The following is a 19,880-nucleotide window of genomic DNA, read 5'->3' as shown; positions in this document are numbered from 1 at the left end:
TGTATATCACAAAGTATGTTGTCAACCAAGTGATATTTTTGGATGCTTTGGTGAACTCTTGGATGTGGCACTTGAGATTGGGCTTGAATATCTCCTTCTTCATCATCAAGGAAATTGTTTGAGTCATCATGAACTTGATCTTGACCTCGATCTTGTACATATGCATGGGTCTTCCCACTTTTCTGGCAATGTGCGGACCCTACACACATTTTTGCAGATTCTTCACAGATTTTTCTGGAGTCTTCGCATAATCTTGTGGAATCTCCGTATTTTGCTGCAGCTAAAGGTATTTCACCATCTTCTTTAGCCTCCTTTTAATTTTGAGCTTCTTTGGGCCTTACTTCACCAATGGCTAGCTTCTTGATTGCTTCACATGGAGGTTCTTCGTTTCCTACAATATTTTGATCAACTTGCTTCACTTGAGAGCCATTAGTTTCATCAAATGTCACATCACATGCGATTTCAACACAATTGGTGATTTTGTTGAAAACATGGTATGCATAGGTATTTGATTCATCTCCAAGCAAGAAGCCTTTATCAATTTTAGGTGCAAACTTAGAACTTTTGGGTTTCTTGTCTAGAATAAAGCACTTACTACCAAAGACTCTAAAGTAAGACATATTTGGCTGGTTACCAGTTAGAAGCTCATAAGCGGTCTTCTTCAATATCTTGTGGAGATATAACCAATTGATAGCATGGCATGCGGTGTTGATGGCCTCCCCCCAAAATTGGTCCGATATCTTATACTCATCAAGCATGGTTCTTACCGACTCTATGAGAGTCCTATTCTTCCTTTTGACAACCCCATTTGTTGAGGGGAGTAGGGTGCCAAGAATTCATGCTTAATCTCTTCTTCATCAAGAAACTCATTCAACTTGTGTATTCTTGAATTCACTTATGTTGTTGCTTCTCACTATTTTGATCTTCACATCAAATTTATCTTGAGATTTTCTCACAAATTTCTTGAATATGGCTTGTGTTCACTCTTATCATGCAAAAAAAAAAAACACCAAAGTGAAAAAACATCAACAAGAAATAAGCCATATTTGTTGCCGCCAATGCTTATGTAGGCGATTGGTCCAAACAAATCCATATGAAGAAGCTCCAATGGCCTTGTGGTCATCATCACGTTCTTGGCGGGGTGAAGAGCTCCAACTTATTTTCCTGCTTGACATGCATTACAACTTCTATCTTTCTCAAAAGAAACATTTGTTAGTCCAAAGATATGCTCCCCCTTTAGAAGTTTAGACAAATTTCTCATACCAACATAGGTTAGTTGGCGGTGCCATAGCCAACCCATGCTAGACTTAGCAATCAAACAAGTCTTAGGCCTTACTTCATTCGTTGAAAAATCAACAAGAGAAAGCTTGCCCTTCAAGCGACCGGTGAAAGCTATTGAGGAGTCTTCCTTTCTAGAGACGGTCACACCCTCATTAGTAAAAAGATAATTGTAGCCCATTTCACAAAGTTGTGATACATACAACAAATTTAAGCTAAGAGGTTTCACTAACAAGATATTTGAGATAGAATGATATTTGGAGATAGAAATTTTACCTAAACCAATTACCTATACTTTTCCATCATCTCCAAATACAATGTTCTCATGTGATCCTCCATTTTCTTTAAATGATGCAAACATGCTCTTCTCTCTGGTTATATGATTGGTGCATCCACTATCAAGCACCCAACTTGATCCACCGGAAGAGTATGCCTACAAAACGAATTAGGCTTTTGCTTTAGGTACCTAAATTTGTTTGGGTCCTTTCCCGTTAGTCACAAGAAATTTTGGCACCCACACATTCTTTTTCACAACTCAATCCTTTGTGTGGGCACCAACATATAGAGTAACCACTTTACCATGGTGGTTTCTCTTAAGCACATAAGAGGCATAAAAAGTAGCTAGAGGTGCATGGCCTTGAGGTTGCTTGACTTGTGTGGTGAGACCAACTTGCTTGCCTCCCTTGATGAACTTGAGACACTCCTTGTCATTTATCACCATACGCTCACTTTGCTTGCTCATATACATATCATAGCCAAGCCCTCTCTTTTGCTTGTTGTCCTTGGTCTTAATGGTCTTGTATAGGGCATCCTTGGATTTGTATATCTTCAAGCACCCATACTTAAACAAGGCACTTAGCCTCTCATTTTTCTTTTGTAATGTTTTCAAGGATTGAGCATTAGTAGAACAGGTATTTATATCAATATTATAGCAACGAGAGTAATTTTGACTAGTGGATGCATTAGAGAGTATGTTGCATCATTAGAGGAAGAAGTGCTAATCCTAAGGGCAACAAATTGCACTTCAAGAGCTTTAAGAGTTTCATCCAAAAAATTAAGATTCTCTTGAAGGTCGCATTGCTATGAGTAACTTTGTCCTTCTCTTTAGCATGGAGCTCCTCAAGTTCAAGGTTTTCTCTCCTTTTCAAGGATGAGCAAGTCCTCTTGCTTCTCAAGAATGTCTTCTTGACTCTCTATTGTTTCCATTAGCTCTTTCATTTTAGACATGACATTTTCACTTAAACCTTTAAGAAGATTCACAACTACTATCACTATTGCTATCGCTATCTCTATCTAGGAGCTTGGGTTGTGTTTTCACCTTGCGCCTTTTTGCCATGAGACACTTGGGAGTGTTGTCGTTCTTGCTCATATCACTAAAGAGTGACTTTGTCAGTTTAGAGGAGAGGATGACGATAATGGTGACCCCTTCATCATCGGAGTCAGAGTCAGAGTCCTATTCCTTACTGATATGGGCTTGACCCGAATAGATCTTCTTTTGGGTCTTGTACTTATCTTTCTTGTAAGGATTGTTCTTCTTTTCTACCTTGTCTTTGTTCTTCTTCTCTACCTTGTCTTTGTTCTTCTTCTTGTTAGGTCACTCGATGATGAAATAGCCAAGTTCGCCACACTCACAGCAAGCTCTCTTGGATGGTCTTCTTTTTGGCTTGTCTCTCTTGTACTTGCTATAGCCGCCCTTCTTCATGAATTTCTTGAACTTCCTTACAAAGAAAGCAATTTATTCATCATAGAAGCTCTCTTCTTCACTTGAGCTCAATTCTTCATCTTGCTTGCTCTTGGTTGCCTTCAATGCCACTTCTTTGTTCTTGGAGGTTGAGCTTTGCTTGATAAGGTTCTTGGCTTCATTAGCTTCCTCTTCCATGAGCTCATGAGCAAGAATTCTTCCAAGAATATCACTTGATGTGAGTCTCTTATAACCCCTTCTCTCACGGATGATTATTACCAAAGTGGGGTTCCTTGGTGTGAAGGCTCTTAGCAATCTGCTCACCACCTTGTGGTCTTCTAGCTCTTCACTTCCAAGCCCTCTAACTTGTTCACTAGCACCATCATGTGGTCATATATTTCTTGAGGGGTTTCATTGTCCTCCATCATGAATCTTCCCAATTTTCCTTCAAGCAACTCTATCTTCGATTCTCTCACACTTGTGGTGCCTTCATGAGTGACTTGGAGTGTGTCCCATATCACTTTGGCCTCCTCAAGTCCGTCCACCTTGTTGAACTCTTTGGGGCTCAAGGCGCTAAGCAACACGCTTGCGGCTTGTGCATTGCGGTGAATGTTTTGCTCTTGTTCGGAAGTAAGCTCTTTGTCTCCATCCGGTAGCTCAAAACCTGTACACACAATCTTCCAAATACTTGGATGAAGAAAGATTAAATGCAATTTCATTTTGTGCCTCCAAGCGGCATAGTGCGTGCTATCAAAGTATGGTGCACGCCTGGATGGCATGGAAATGTAAGAGTTAGATGCATTCAACTTATCATAATTGAATTCAATTGCAGCTCCCTTGCCGTTGCCGTTGCCTGATGTATCATCATTTGGACTCTTTGGGCTTTTCTCCCTAGATGTCGACATCTTCAAATTCTATAAGCAGTGAAGCCTTGTAGGAGATTAGACTCTGATACCAATTGAAAAGGTTCTGATATCCCCTAGATGGGGGTGAATAGGTGTAACTTAATTTTTTTACAAACTAAATGCTACGGATTAGCAATATACAGATAGTTCACAGATTTTTTCGGAACTTTTGCAGATATACGGAGGTTCCGTAGAAATCTGCAGATACTCTAGAGATTTCAAGGAAAACTCAAGTAGATGCCTATGCAATTCAACGTGGATCAAATCCATGAATTACCCAGCACCAATGGATGTATTCCAACCTATTTCACCAAGTACATATAGCTCAAACTTCACAAGAAAGTAGATCAGAGTGAAAACCTAAAAATCAATGGATACAGGAGTATGCAACATCACAAGAAATTGACAAATGAGGCACAAGGATTTGTTCACCGAAGTTCGACCACTCAAAAAAGAAGTGCCTATATCTCTGTTGATGAGCGCACAAAGACTCAGGTCTCTTCAACCATTTCCTCACCCAAGTGACCACAAAGATCAAGCTAGGGTTGCTCACTCAAATCGTAGGGGTAATACAAATGTCCCTGGGGCTCAAGATTGGCAGCTCGACGAGCGATGCCTAGACGTCTAGGTGGACGAACCACCAAGAGTAACAAACATGAAAATTACCTACTTGATGAAGAAAATAAGTGCTCAAATGATGGATTTGAATCTCACTAGCACTATTCCTTGCTCTCACTCAATCCCACTCAAGATTTCACCTAGAATCACAAAGTGGAGTAGAGAGAGGAGCTTTGAATGCATTTGAGCTGTTTGTCTCAAGTTAGGTCGAGTAAAATGAGCTGCTACCGTTGAGGAGAGAAGGTGTGGGGTATAAATACTTCACACACAAAAACTAGCCGTTATACCTGTGAAAATGCGGATACTTCGCAAAAGTGCGGACCCTCTGCACAACCCCGTTAGTCCAAACTCTGCTCAACTGTGGACTATCCGTAAAAATGCGGACCCTCCACATTTGCATATCTTAGAAATGTTAAGGCTAACCTAGGTGCATGTGTTGTGTTTGATGTGTCTCTCATAGGTATGTTAGATCTTTTGAGCACTGCTTCTACGCAACCAAGTGAGTTTCGACATTCTAAACAATTTTGAAGGATAAAAGAATTTAAATCTATAAGATCCATGTGCTTATTTCCTTTTTTTCCTTTTGGGGATCACCATGCGTCAAATTCACACATGATTGAATTACACCTGTGCATACTTCATAAATCTCATTAGTTTTTTAATTGTTTTGTCATTATCACTAAAACCCAATTAGGGGGCCTAGAAGCATTTTCATTAACTAACAACCCAAGTTTTTAAGTCATAAATAAGGTTTTAGCCCTAGGAGAAGCTATTCCATTATCCACAGTTCCCATCTTTTAGGCTGGTGGACACACAATACTGACCAGACTATTACTCACAACTGTCATTCACCAAAATACAGGCATGCAACTATTCAAATAGATTAATACTTTGCAAAGTTGTACAACTTTATACACACGATATGCTCAGATTCCAACCATTGTAAATGGTGGAGCAGACATAACGTGTCCATGGTTGGTGAACCACCGATCTACGAACTTGTAGAAGAGATAGGGGATGCTTCGAGTAGATGAATTATAGAGCACATATAGTGGTTTTTATACATGTTCAGGTCTCTCTTAGGATAAGAGCCCTACGTCATGTTTGTCTTGTATTGATTTCTAAGACTATTACAAGGGGATGTGTGGCTAGCCTAGATTGATAGAAACCTAGTTGAATGATTCCCTTGCGTGTAGTTAGGGGGAGATGCTAATACAGATCTAACTACGAAAGGCTTGGTTGAAGGAGAGCTTCCGCAGGCTTCAATGGCCTGTGATGGCTTGTATGTCTTCTAATGACTTGGATGCGCTTGTCCTTCGAGGGTCCTCTGGCTTCGTATATATAGGGTGGGGTTGCTGTATGGCCTCCAATGTCCTTCCTTCCCATTCTCGGAGATGAAGTTCTCTGTTTACGAAATATCATGGGTGTCTATGGGCAGTTTTTGTACACCCAGTGATTCCCTTCTCGGCGATAAAGATATGCCATGAGAATGATGAAAACCCTGGGGTATCTAGATATGATAGATCTATACTACTCATCGTTAAGCCCCCACCAAGACGTGAAATAAGTCTTTGATTGATCAAAGACCTGGTCAGCAAAATTAAGCATTTTGACTGACCAAATCATCAAGTAGAACTCGGGTTCCCGATTAGGATGGTACATCTAATTAGGTTCTTGAATCCTTGGGTTGTCTATTCGGGATTTCAAATGCCTTTGAGTTCTCGAGAAAGCCCTTAAGAAGGTATTCCATCTGAGTAGGGTTTCTAATTTGCCCAAAAATATCATCCCAATCTTTAGGAAAGATAGGGGAAAAGGCTTGTCACTAGCCAAGTTTGAAAGTTGAACTGTTGTAGCAGAAGTTTTACATGGTGGTGAAGAGATTCCCTATCCGACAAAAGGAACTGCATGTGTATGGCGAAGTAGCGCTCTGTCCTGTCAACTGCCCTATGTGCTTTGAAAAATACAACAGGTAATTGAATGCAATGAGAGGCCGCCTCTTTGTCTGCGTGAGCCAGCCGAAAAGACGCGATGTTGATGACTAACTTGCACTTGGTTTACTTTGATCCATTATGAGGCCACACCTGTCATTTAATGCTTGAAGGTAAAGAGGCGCCATCTCCCTGACTCGGAAGCCTTTAAAAGCCCCTGGGTGACAAGGCCTCACTGCACCAAACCAGAGTTTAGTAATGGAGTCTCCATCTTTGCCAAGCCCTCCACCTTCACAACCAGAGTATTCTCCTCTAACGCCATCGCTATATCTTGCCGAGCCTGGCTCAATTGTGGAAGTCATTGACATCTCCTCTGACGAGGAGGTTGAAGAGGAGGCGGCGACCAACAGTGTCCCTATTAAACACGGCAAGCCCCTAGCATCAGAAGAGTCATCCCTAGTCCAAGATGCAGTGGATTGAGACCTCTTGGAGGTGGAGATACGGGAAGAAGAGGTGACGGCCTAGGTGAAGAAAGAGGAGGTGACCGATAGCATCTCCGTTAAAGAGGTCAAGGTCTCAGCTTCTTCTTCACCTTCGTCCTCAAGCAACACTGGTGAGGATGGCCAAAGGGGATAGCTAGGGGAGCGACACGGATGATGAGGGGGGAGAGCCAAGGCTTCCACTTCGTCCTCATACTCCATGACGCTAACGAAGACGGCAGCAGTCAAAGAGATAAAAGAGGAGGGAGAGACTTTCCTGACTTGTTTTCTTTCTTTCTCCTCCTGCTCGGCACCGAGTAGATCTTAGGGCTTCTTGTAAACCTTCTTTGTTTCCTCTTTACCTTATCTGTAAAAGAGCTTGAAATCTTGTTAAATGAAAAAAAAAATCATATTTCTATTGCAATGCTGGTGTATGAATGTGGGTCTTCATGAATACAAGGAATGTTAAATGAGTGTTTGGACTTTGAATTGTACCTTCTGATTAACTTAGGGAGTTTTAGAACCAGTTGTCGGGATGTTCATCGTGATTACCTTAGGCCAGACTTTGAGTGAAAAGCGTATTAGCTTTTAGGCACTCGTGAAGTCGATAATGCTCTCCACGGTCCTAAAAGAAGTAATTTTAGAAAGGTCTTCCCTTCTCATCAGAAATCTTTTTTTTTTGCAGGGTGCATGCCAAGTTTTTTGTAGTCCAAGTACATATGAAGCCCCAACTGGTTATCAAGGAAAGAATCCCGGATATGCAGTCCAGAGTCCTGAGTGCACACATGGGCATAAGTACCCGAATAACGGCTTATACCAATTTAAGCCATTGTATCAGAATAGGAAAAATGATATATATTGATCTATTTGAGTAATATGATAACTAATATTACAAAATGTATCCTAGTACTTAGAAATCGAACTTACTAAGATGGTCGATATTCTAAGAGTTTTTAAGGACTTGACCATCTTCCATAGCTAACTTATACGACCCTGGCCGGTTAGACTCAACCAACCTATAGGGACCCTCCCTCTTTGGAGATAGCTTATTGCTATTTTTCTGGCTCTGAATGAGTCATAAAACTAGATCTATGGGTTTGAAGGATTTTTTTGCAGATGTTCTGGTCATGGTAGGGCCTAAGAGCTTGCTGGTACCATGTTGATCTTATCAACACTTGTGTTCTTTTTTCCTCAAGAATGTTGAGGTCGTCCTGTCTTCTCGAGATTTCATCCTTGTTTATGTATAGTTCGACACGGGGAGATATGATCTTTAGTTCACAGGGTAGCATTGCTTCAACCCCATTGAATAGGAAGAAAGGTGTTTCACCCGCTACCTTGCTAGATGTCGTTCGGAGTTCCCGGAGCATATTAGGCAACTCGGAAGCCCAGGCTTTAGCATGGGCGGATATGCAGTTGAAGATGCAGGTCTTGATTCCTTGGAGCACCAGACCGTTAGACTGCTTGAACCATCCATTTCTTTGTGGATGATCCATGGATGCAAAATAGACCATAGTGCCTAGTCCCTCGCAGTAATCGATGAACGCCGCGCATGAGAACTGAGTGTCGTTGTCAGTGATAATACTACTCGGGATGCCGGACCTTATCATGACACTTTGTGACCTTGCCGATTGGCTCCGCTTCAATCCACTTTGTGAAGGTACCGATTGTGACGAATAGGAACTTGAAGCCCCCAGGTGCTACTAGGAAGGGCCCTAGAATATGCAACCCCCAAGTCGCGAATGGCCACGACAAGGGGTCATCTATAAGGCTTCAACGGGCTGGCGTACTCATCTGCTACAGAATTGACAACTGGTACACTTTTTTAGCAACTCGCTCGCGTCATGGAAAATTGTAGGCCAATAGAAACCTTGTCTAAATGCCTTCCCAACCAGGGTTCAGAAGGAAGCATGAGCTTCGCACACCCTTCCATAGATTTGTTCATGTAGTTCTCTACTCTACCTTTGAGAGATGCACTACATGAGTACTCCGTGAGCGCCTTTTCGATAGAGGATGCCGTCCACCAGGGTATATATTATGGATTGATGGGAAATCTGCTATGATAGTGCATAATTTTTAGGCACAACTCGGTCTAGAAGGTACTTGCGGATTGGGTCTATCCACAAAACTTTGCTTTCGAGCTGAACCACGAGTTCCCCTGCGATTCCTTTTGGGGCGTTGATCCCTGGCGAGCCCCTGAGCTGGTTATTGGTCTCATATATCACCACTCCTTTGGCTATGCAATATGATGATTTCATGGACGGCTTTGAGAGTTTCTCTATAAAAATCCTATTTTGTCCTGGAGACCATGAGGATGCTAGGCAGCAAGACTATTAGCGAGGTAATTATCCTTCATTGGGATATATTTGACCTTGAGTCCGATGAATTTCTTTTCTAGCTTCCTCACCTCCACAAGGTAGTATGTCATAGTCTCATCCAAGGTTTGATACTCCTTGCTGACTTGCTTTACCACCAACTATGAATCCCCTTTCATGAGAAGGCGGTAGATTCCAAGAGCAGAAGTTACTCAGAGATCAACGAGTAGACTCTCATATTCGGCTACGTTATTCATGGCTAGGAAGTCAATCAGCAAAGCGTACTGCAGGCTTTCTCCTGTGGAAGAGATAAGTATAATTCCATCCCCCACGCCTTGAAGTGTAAGCGATCCATCAAAGAAAAGTATCCATACATCTTGTAAGTTTCTGCCGCAGTCTTGAGATCGATCAAGTTCCTTCAATTCGGCAATGAAGTCAACAAGTACTTGTGACTTGGTCGCTTTCTAAGGTACAAAGCAAACGTCAAATTCCCTGAGCATGATAGCCCACTTGGCGATTCGGTCGATTGCGTCTCTATTGTGCAGAATTTTCTCAAGTGGGAATATTGATGGTACTGTGATTTTGTGAGCCTAGAAATAGTGTTGTAGCTTGCAAGAGGACATCAGCGCAGTGTCCAATAGCTTCTGTACTTGAGGATAGAGTTCTTTAGGACCGTAGAGTACTTTGCTGACATAATATGCCAGTCACTGGCTGTTCTGTCGCTTGTCGGGCACTTCCCTTTCCACCACCAATACCCCACTCATGGTACATGGTCCAGCCGCTATGTATAATAGAAGATCTTCATTTGGGTTGGGAGCGACTAGCATAGGGGGGGGGGGCGAAAGATACCTCTTTAGATTTTTTTAATGCCGCGTCTGACTCTTCTAACCATTCAAACTTGTAATGTTGGCACAACAATTTGATGAAAGGAAGTCCTCGATCTTTGAGTCAGGATACAAAATGACTGAGAGCTGCCATGCATCTAGTAAATCTCTGAACTTCTCCTATTGACCTAGGGGGTTGCATCTCTTCGATGGCTTTGATCTTCTCGGGTTTAACTTCGAGCCCCCAGTATGACACTAGGTACCCAAGTAATTTTCCCGCATTGACTCCAAACACGCATTTCTCTAGGTTCAACATGACTCAGTTCTTGCATAGGTTGTGGAAGGTTTCTTGCAGATCAGAGATGAGGTCTTCCTTATTTTTTTGTCTTGATGATGAGATCGTCAATGTAGGCCTCGATATTTCATCCAATCTGGTTGTATAGGGTTATCTGCATACCTCGTTGGTTTGTGGCGCCAATATTCTTTAATCCAAAAAGCATCTTGACATAGCAATACACTCTGAAAGGAGTAATAAAGAAGGTTTTCTCCTCATCTTCTAGATGCATGCTAATCTGGTGATAACCGGAATATGCATCAAGAAGGCTTCGATAATCTCACCAGGAGGTGGATGCGACTATTTGATCTATGCATGGCATATGGAAAGCGTCCTTTGAACTTGCTTTGTTGAGGTTGGTGAAGTTTACATACATTCGTCATTTGCCAATTGATTTTTAACCATGACGGGGTTGGCGAGTCACTCGGGATGATCTACCTCTCGGATAAATCCTGGATTGGTAAGCATTTCGATCTCCTCTTTGATGGACTGGACTCCTTCCTGATGAGGACATCACTCCTTCGGATACGTGAAACATTAATGCACCTCAAGTCATACAATAGCCAATTACAAGAGCGCGTGTGAGACAACTAAACCACCAGGTGAACTCGTTCCTCGTTGTTCATACTTTCTTGGTAAAGGATGAGATGCTACTGTTGGGGGTCATTATCAAGGACCCCAGACAGCCCCTTGCCTTAATCAGCTTAGCCTCCCAAAGGCTCGGCCTCTCAAAGCCTCAGCCTTCAGAAGCCCCGGCCTTTCGGAGCCCTGCCTCCCAAAGGCTTGGCCTCTCAAAGCCTCCGCCTTCCGAAGCCCCGGTCTTCCAGAGCTTAGCCTCCCGAAGGCTCGGTCTCCGACGCCTCGACCTCTCGAAGCCCTGGCCTTCCGAAGTCCCACCTCTCGGAGGCTCAGCCTCCAAGGCCTCGGCCTCCCGCTGCCCAGGCCAGCTTTCGAGAGGTTACTGGGTGAGTCATCAGGCCTCAGACAAATCTGCCAAAAGGGAAGCACCGGTCATACTTTGCCCGTGAGGAGGTGAACGGCATTAAATGCCTAGACTAGTGGATGCCGCTTTGAAACCCCAACATGATGGTGCCTGCCCTGATAGCCGATAGGATAAAAGGTAGTTATCCGGGATAAGGCCCAGTAATTTGGCCGGATCCCGAATATTTGTACATTATGATAACTTGTACGCCAAGCTACGCATGGCCCTATAAATAGGAGGCCATGGTGCTCTGGGCAAAGGACGGACACATTGGGAAAGAACAAGCATCGAGCGCTGTGATACTCCTCCCAGAGTGATACATTTTTCTATCATCAATATACTCATGGTGTTCCTTCCTCTCAAACTTCGTCTCCAAGCTTGAGTCTCCTCCTTAGAAGAAACTCTCACCGTATTTGCTGGGGAAAGATGAACTCTTGCTCCAATATTGTGATATTAGGTTGCTTAGGAATATGGGACAAGCACCACAACAACATTTGGATGTCACCCCTCAAAGGCCAAGTCTACTTAGACTCAAAGTTGGACTCAAAATCTGATTCAGAGTCTGCAGACATCACATCAATAAAATAGGCATAACTTTCGCATACGGAGTCCAATTGAGGAATTCTTAGACTTGCTGCAAAGATTATGATGAACCATTTCCAATGGATCTAGTATCACCCTTAGATTCCTTAGGAATTAATCAAAGTCAATGAAATAAGGTGTTGCATCACCATTTTGGACCTTGTCGGGTCTTGTAAGCATGACAGGGCCCAAGTCCATGTTGTGTGCACCCTCCCCCTGACTGCACAACCATAGATAAACCTCCTCATGCCATTTTTTATATATTCAGTAGATGTCATAGTTTAGACTCAGATTCTGCTTAGATTATTCTGTTATAGATAGTTTCACCGGTGGTTCTGTTTGTGGAACCCTAACTTGTGTTCTTCATTCATATTTAGCAATATTCAGATTACATCTACCGTGTTCTTGCTTGTGTTCTCGATTCACTTCTAGGAAAGCCTTCTTTGCAAGGTCAATCGTGCTCAGCACGGTTGATAACTACGGAGTAGTGATGTAGTGGTTGCGAGGGTTCTTGATATGTTCTGGTCATAGCCTTCGGATCATCAATGTTGAAACTCCACTAAATCGACCTACACATTACCTTTCAGTAGATCGGGCAATACTTCCATCAAGTGGTATCATAGCTTCGGTTGCCAGTTAGATAATCTCATTTATTCCCCTTTGTTTAGTCGTGTTCTATCACCTAGAGTCCAAAAATTCCCCCACAAAAAGATTTAGATCTTAGTTCTTCCGCTGTCCAAACCACTTCGTGCCTTTTGCAATTTTATTTTAGATTTTTGTCTTGTTGAGTTTGAGTCCATCGTCGATATCCTTATTGTTGGTCTAGTAATCATGTTCTAGTTTATAGCATCGAATCTTCACTAGTATAGTCGTTGTGTTTCTCAGCTTGCCCAAGGTTGTACCAGTTGCAATTAGGGTTTTGTTTGGAATAGCTGAGATTGTGTCACCAGCCGCTTCCACCATCTACTCAGATTTGACCACCTACTCGGATTCGACCCCTACCGGGTCTTGGAAGAAAATAGACCACTCTGAGGATAATGGTTGACGATTGCTATCAAAGGTCTCTTAGGAGCCTTCGGTCTCCGGACCCTCAGCAGGAGGCCCGACTTCAGGAGGCTGCGGGTCCCTTAGGGCCACCACTCCGGTACGTACGTCGACTTCCGAAGACTCGAAGCTAGAGCAATTCCCTCCAGAGCCTTTAGCCTCTGGACCCTTAGCAGGAGGCCTAGCCCCAGGAGGCTGCGGAACCCTTCGGGCCACCCCTCCGGTGCCTGTGCTGCCTTCCGAAGTCTAAAGATGTAGCAGGTCCCTGGAGACAATATCATGGAAGAAAGGACACCCCTTACAACCGACCTGACGTGAGGTGATGGACGATTAATGCCAGTGCAAGTGGTGCTTATCCTGACACCCCCGGTAGAGCAGCTCCGGGCTACAATTGGCGACCGGCTCAACCCTTAGGGGGCAGACACCACAATAGTTACCACGGTAGATATTTATCTTCCATATAGAGAAAAAAGTAGTTATCTGGGATAAGGCCTAGTAATTCGGTCAAGTCTTAGATATTTGTACATTGTGATAACTTGTACACTAAGCTATGCACTACCCTATAAATAGGGGGTCGTGGTCATCTGGGGAGGGGAGGTCACAAGGAGAATGCTCAAGGCAACACACAGGACAAAGAGATGCCCAAACACTAAATCACGCTGTGATACTCCCCACCAGTCCGATCCATTTTTCTACTATCAATATATTTGTGGTGTTCCTTCCTCTCAAACTTTGTCTCCAAGCTTGAGTCTCCTCCTTAGGAGAATCTCTCGCCGTACTTGCTGGGGCAGGACGATCTCTTGCTCCAACAGCGCGCCGTCCCTAGGGACTTGAACACAGAAGTGCGAAAGAGAGGTAGGAATCCACCAGAAAAACCACCAACGCCCTAGCTGCCATATCCACCATTGCAACCATCAACCATATTCATAGCTGTCTCAGCCATGCACACCGCATGCACCCTCCAGCCCCGCTGCCATATGCGACAATGTTCCTTCAGCCTTGACCGACCCAAAACCTTGGGTCGGTATGGAAACTCCAGACGGCACAGAGGTCTTCTAGCCTCTGCATGGCGAAGACCTCACTGGACCAAGAGAGGTTGCAACCGAGGTCGCAGCCAAGTAGGCCGCTTTCCAGTGGTTCTGGGCGGTTGAACCCAAGGATGTTCCCACCTGGGCTTGGTTCCAAAGTATCTCCTTTGACAACACCTGGGGTGCCCTGGGTGAGCCAACGTCTTCGGAGAATCTGTCTTCCCTGTGTCCTCCTCGGGCCCCTCCAACGAAAGAGGGTTTTGAGGAGGCGCAAGGCTCTGGAGTGCGCAGACCCCACCAACGCCCCCCAACGCAGCCCTCGTGATGCCAACCGCACACATGGAACCCCAAGTCCACCTCGTCTAGGGAAGCGTAGTCGAAGCCACTCCGGCTCTGAAAGCTAGTTCACCGGACAACCTCGACAGTCTCCCCAAAGGGATGGAGGCCCTAGGGAAACCACGGGTTCCGGGGCACGTGGCTTTCGACAGCGACCTTAACTTCAATCACAAGCTCTGGTACCCCCAGAGGCAGACGGGTGCATCCTGCACGGACTAGGGTGTGGCCACAACACCACCAACTGTCGAACCTTCACGACCTTCCAGGAGGAGTACCTCGGAAGACAAGCAGGATACTTGGCCACAGAGGGAACTGACAAAGGATGGCATAGGGGTTGGAAGCCTGGTACAAACTCCCGAGCAAATCCCTGGCTCTCCGACCCCGCTTCGTCGCCACCAATTCCGTCATCTTGATGGTGCAACATCCCAACGACGAGGACTAAGTCGGAGGATGCTATCGCCAGGCTCCAGATGGATTACCTCCGGAGTCGAGCAATGGTTAAGGGCCGAGGGGGTTGAGGACCACCTTTCCTGACAAGCCTTCGGCTCCACCTCTGACACGCCGTCGCCAGGCTTCGGACAGATTACCTCCAGAGCCGGACAAATGGCTAAGGGCCGAGAGGGTCGAGGACCACCTCTCTTGACTAGCCTTCGGCTCCACCTTCGACACACTGTTGCCAGGCTCCGGACGGATTACCTCCAGAGTCGGGCAATAGCTAAGGGCTGAGGGGGTCGAGGACCACCTCTCTAGACTAGCCTTCAGCTCCACCTCTGACATGCTGTCGCTTGGCTTCCGACAAATTACCTTTGGAGCTGAGAACGGCTAAGGGCCGAGGGGGACGAGGACCACCTCTCCCAACTAGCCTTCGGCTCTACCTCCGATGAGCCGTCACCAGGCTATGGGCGGATTACCTCGTAGCTAAGCACGGGCTAAGGGCCGAGGGGGTCGAGGACCACCTCTCCCGGCCTAGCTGTAGGCTTCGAGGCCTTCAAGCCTCATAATAGAGGCCTTATTCTAGCAAAGGTACGCCCACTATTACCTATCGATAGTTTACCTAGTTGGTCTATCTTTTGTACAGTAAGATCAAAATATGTTGGAGGCCTCCAACCTTACTACTAGAAGTTTTTACAACAGATAGCCACTAGGTAGAAATACTAAATCTAGATTATGTCCCTGTTTAGCAGTAAGTAGTAGAACTTAAGTTACTGGTGGAGCAAGAGTTCATCTTGCCCCAGCAAGTACGGCAAGAGTTTCTTCTGAGGAGGAGACTCAAGCTTGAAGATGAAGTTTAAGAGGAAGGAACACCACAGATATATTGATGGTAGAAAAAATGGATCGCTCTGGGAGGAGTATCACAGCGTGACTTGGTGTGTTTTCACCTTTGTGTCTTTTTTGTTGTCTTGCCCAGAGGACTATGGCCTGCTATTTATAGGACTGTGCGTAGCTTGGTGTACAAGTTATCATAATGTACAAATATCTGGGATTTGATCGAATTACTGGGCCTTTTCCCGGATAACTACTTTCTACCCGATCGGTGGAGATAAATATCCAACCATGGTAACTATCGTGGTGCCTGCCCCCTGGAGTGCGGCGAGCTGGTCGTCGATTGTGGCCCAGCACTGCACTGTCAGGGGTGTCAGGATAGCCTCCATCATGCCGAGGTGTCAGAGCGACATCCATTTGCCTAGGCCTTTAAAGCCTATCACTTCTTTGCAGGCAAAACACGATCGGTGCTCCCCTTCCAGTATATCTTTCCTAAGGCCTGCTGACTCACCTTAAAACCTTCGGAAATGCAGCCCAAGCAGCCCGAGACGGGGGCCTCGGGAGGCATGGAACTGGGAGGTTAAAGCTGGGGGAAGCAGGACTCCGGAAGGCCAGGGCTTCAGGAGGCCAAAGCTTCAGGGGACCGAGGCTTTGGGATGTCAAATTTTTGGGAGGCTTCAGGAGATCGAGCCAGCTGAGCCAAGGGAAGGCTTCGGAGGTACGAAGGGGTACCATGAAGGGATCTGATGACTTCGGAGATCGAGCCTTTAACTGAAGATCTGGAGATCAAGGCTCCGGAGGGACCTGTTTGGTAATCTTCAACCATTATCCTCAGGCTGGTTTATTTTCCCCCAACAGTACCCCTCATTCTTGAGCCCTGATGTTTCAGAGGGGGGAGAGGATGCAGAGGAAAAACCAACCCCAGCCTAGTATAGAATCAAGGATGCCTGATGGCAATTCTCTATCCTTTAAGAAGTTTTTTCATTTTAGAAAACTTGGACGTCGATGGCGAGCCCAAGGCTGATGGTGTACTGGTGGTGGCGATCTGCCTCGGAGCTTGTTGGAGCTATCATGCGCGGCGTAGGGACCCCGGGTTAGAGGGATATTTATGGATGTGGTGTACTTCCAGGGTCCGTGTTGAGACCAATATAGGTTATCCTGATTCCTTCGGTATGGCTCTTCTTTCCCTTTGAGGTTGCTAGAGTAGAGGTTACGTGTGCGATTGGAGGATCCCACATGTTTGCCTGGCGGGACAAGACGTGCCACTGCCATGTTCTGACTGGACAATGTGGGAGGTCGTTTAGGGTCTTTTGCCCACACCCCTGTCATGCGCCGAAAGGGGTTTGGGCTATTTATGTGACAGGATGTCTATGCGAGAAAATGAGACATTCGTCATGGAGTGCTGCCACATGTTGGAGGAAACCTGGATATGGCCACAGCCAACCCAGGTATTCAATAGGGGGACACGGTGGTGTTGGTTCCGCTTCATCTTCCGGACCTACGTAGCTGCGTGGCCCGGGTATAAAGCTGGGGTACCCGGCTGGAGTCTCCATAGCGCCACGAGCGAGCAGTTAACCTTGATTTGAGTATGGCATCGTCTTCCTCCTTATCCTCTTCAGAGATGTCAATGTGGAGATCGACTGGGATCTCTTGCGGGGGGAGAGCGAGTAGGCATCTGTGGAGTCGGCGGAGAAGCATGTGGAGGCCGGGAAGGCAAGGGAGAAGGCCCCGCTGGTGACCTCGTTGGACTCCTCAGTGTCCTCCAATAGCTCAGGAGCTGGCTATTGTATCGGCTTCCACAGTGGCAGGCCGCAGATGAGGCGCATACACCGTCCCATGTGTGGCCCCTGCCGGGACCCGTAGGAGGTGAAGGCGGTCACCGGGATGGCATACCTGGTGACACCATGATATATCCATGTCTCATGGCTGAACTTAGTCACCTTGTACTCTTTCTCGCCCTATTTTGCTCCATAGGAATCTATCTTCTTCGTGGCAATTTTTGTACTGTTACTTCAGTGTGTGTCCCTTGGATGTACTAGTTGTTTAATAATATAAAATGGACCTTCGGGAATAGTCGTATCTCCTTCCGTATCGGAGTGCGAGGGGATCTTTCGAACAGGTGACCGCATGCGCGAGTGCCTTCATGCCTCCAAACCATGCTTCTTCGTCCCCTTCGAAGGCGATGGCTAGTTTTTGTGACGACAAGGGCACCGAGCCATTGCATAGATCATCACTGATTTTTTTCCTTCTGGGGGAGAGGTGGCCTCGGGAATCTGGTGGTGATAGATACGTAGGGTAACAAAGGAGAACCGGGTGGAGCAGTGGCGACCTCATCGTCCCCGGTTATTGCGTACTCCTCGGGCCAGGCATTGGTAGGGCCTCCTTCCTAATTTGTTCCAGATTTCCGACTCAGTGAAGTCCATCTGTAACCTTTGGAGATGAGCTCTGGAGGTAGTCCTTGACCCTTCGGCTTCCTTAGCGACTGCCCGGGTTGAAGGCAATGATGTGTCGGAGGCGCATCTGAAAGCTAGACAAGAGAGGTGGTCCGCGACACCACTCAACCCTTAGCCGCTACCCAGCTCTGGAGGTACTCTGTCCAAAGCCTGGCGATGGCATGTCGGAGGCGAAGCCAAAGGCTAGGCGGGAGAGGTGATTTGCGACCCCCTCGGCCCTTAGCCGCTGGCCAGCTCCGGAGGTACTCCGTCCGGAGCCTGGCAATGGTGCGTCCAAGGCAAAGCCGAAGGCTAGGCAAGATAGGTGGTCCGCGATGCTCTCGACCCTTAGCCGCTGCCCAGCTCCGGAGGTACTCCGTTCGGAGCCTAGCGATGGTGCAACAGAGGTGAAGCCGAAGGCTAGGCAGGGGGAGGTGGTCCGTGACCCTCTTGGCCCTTAGCCATTGCCTGGCTCTGGAGGTACTCTGTTCGGAGCCTGGCGATGGCGCATCGAAGACGAAGCCGAAGGCTAGGCGAGAGAGGTGGTCCACGACCCCCTCGGCCCTTAGCCGCTGCCCGGCTCTGGAGGTACTCTGTTCGGAGCCTGGTGACGGTGCATCGGAGGCGAAGCTGAAGGCTAGGAGGGAGAGGTGGTTTACGACCCCCACAACCCTTAGCCACTGCCTGGCTCCGGAGGTACTCCGTCCGGAGCCTGGCGACGGCACGTCAGAGGCGAAGCTGAAGGCTAGGCAGGAGAGGTGGTCCACGACCCCATCAGTCCTTAATCGCTGCCCGGCTTTGGAGGTACTCAGTCCAGAGCCTGGCACTTGTGCATCGGAGGCGAAGCCGAAGGCTAGGTGGGAGAGGTGGTTCGTGACCACCTCGGCCCTTAGCCACTGCCCAGCTTCGGAGGTACTCCGTCCGAAGCCTAGAAATGGTGAGTCAGAGGTGAAGCCGAAGGCTTTGCGGGGGAGGTGGTCCATGACCCTCTAGGCCCTTAGCCGCTACTCGGCTCTGGAGGTACTCCGTCCGAAGCCTGGCGATGGCGCATCGGAGGCGAAGCCGAAGGCTAGGCGGGAGAGGTGGTCCACGACCTCCTCGGTCCTTAGCCGCTGCTTAGCTCCAAAGGTACTCCATCCGAAGCCTGGCGATGGCGTGTCGGAGGCGAAGCTGAAGGCTAGGCGGGAGTGGTGGTCCACGACACCCTCGGCCCTTAGCTGCTGCCCGGCTCTGGAGGTACTCCGTCCAGAGCATGGCGACGGCGCGTCGGAGGCGAAGCCGAAGGCTAGGTGGGAGAGGTGGTCCACAACCCCCTCGGCCGTTAGCCACTGCCCGTCTCTGGAGGTACTTTGTCCTGAGCCTGGCGACGGCGCGTCGGAGGCGAAGCTGAAGGCTAGGCAGGGGATGTGGTCAGTGACCCCCTCGGCCCTTAGCCACTGCCATGAATTGTGGTCTTTGCAATGGATAGTCGAGGGTTCCACTATGTTTCCCGTGCCACAAAGCGTGGCCTTTTATTAAATGTTAGTATAAGACTCATAAAATGACATATGAAATGTGTCTTTAAAGGAGATGGTAGGGTAATGATTTTACCTTTTACCATACGTGTTTGCGTCACGCGGGTCACACCTTTCCCTGTAGGGAAGGGGATTTTTATACCCCTTTGATCTGTGTGCTGTGTTCTTTGGAGGCCAGTTGGTTTCGTATCCCTTCGACACGGAGGCATTAGCCTTCAAGATGCCGGGGTACTCTTCCCATTAGGTCCTTTCAGAACCTTTTTGCCCGGCGGAGTTTTCGGAAAACATCCCCATCGCGGTGGTTTTTGGAAGTCTCTCCATTTTGTCGAAGGTTTTGTAA

Source organism: Phragmites australis, chromosome 22, assembly GCF_958298935.1.
Source record: "Phragmites australis chromosome 22, lpPhrAust1.1, whole genome shotgun sequence".
NCBI classification, from domain to species: Eukaryota; Viridiplantae; Streptophyta; class Magnoliopsida; order Poales; family Poaceae; genus Phragmites; species Phragmites australis.
This window is presented reverse-complemented; position numbering follows the sequence as displayed.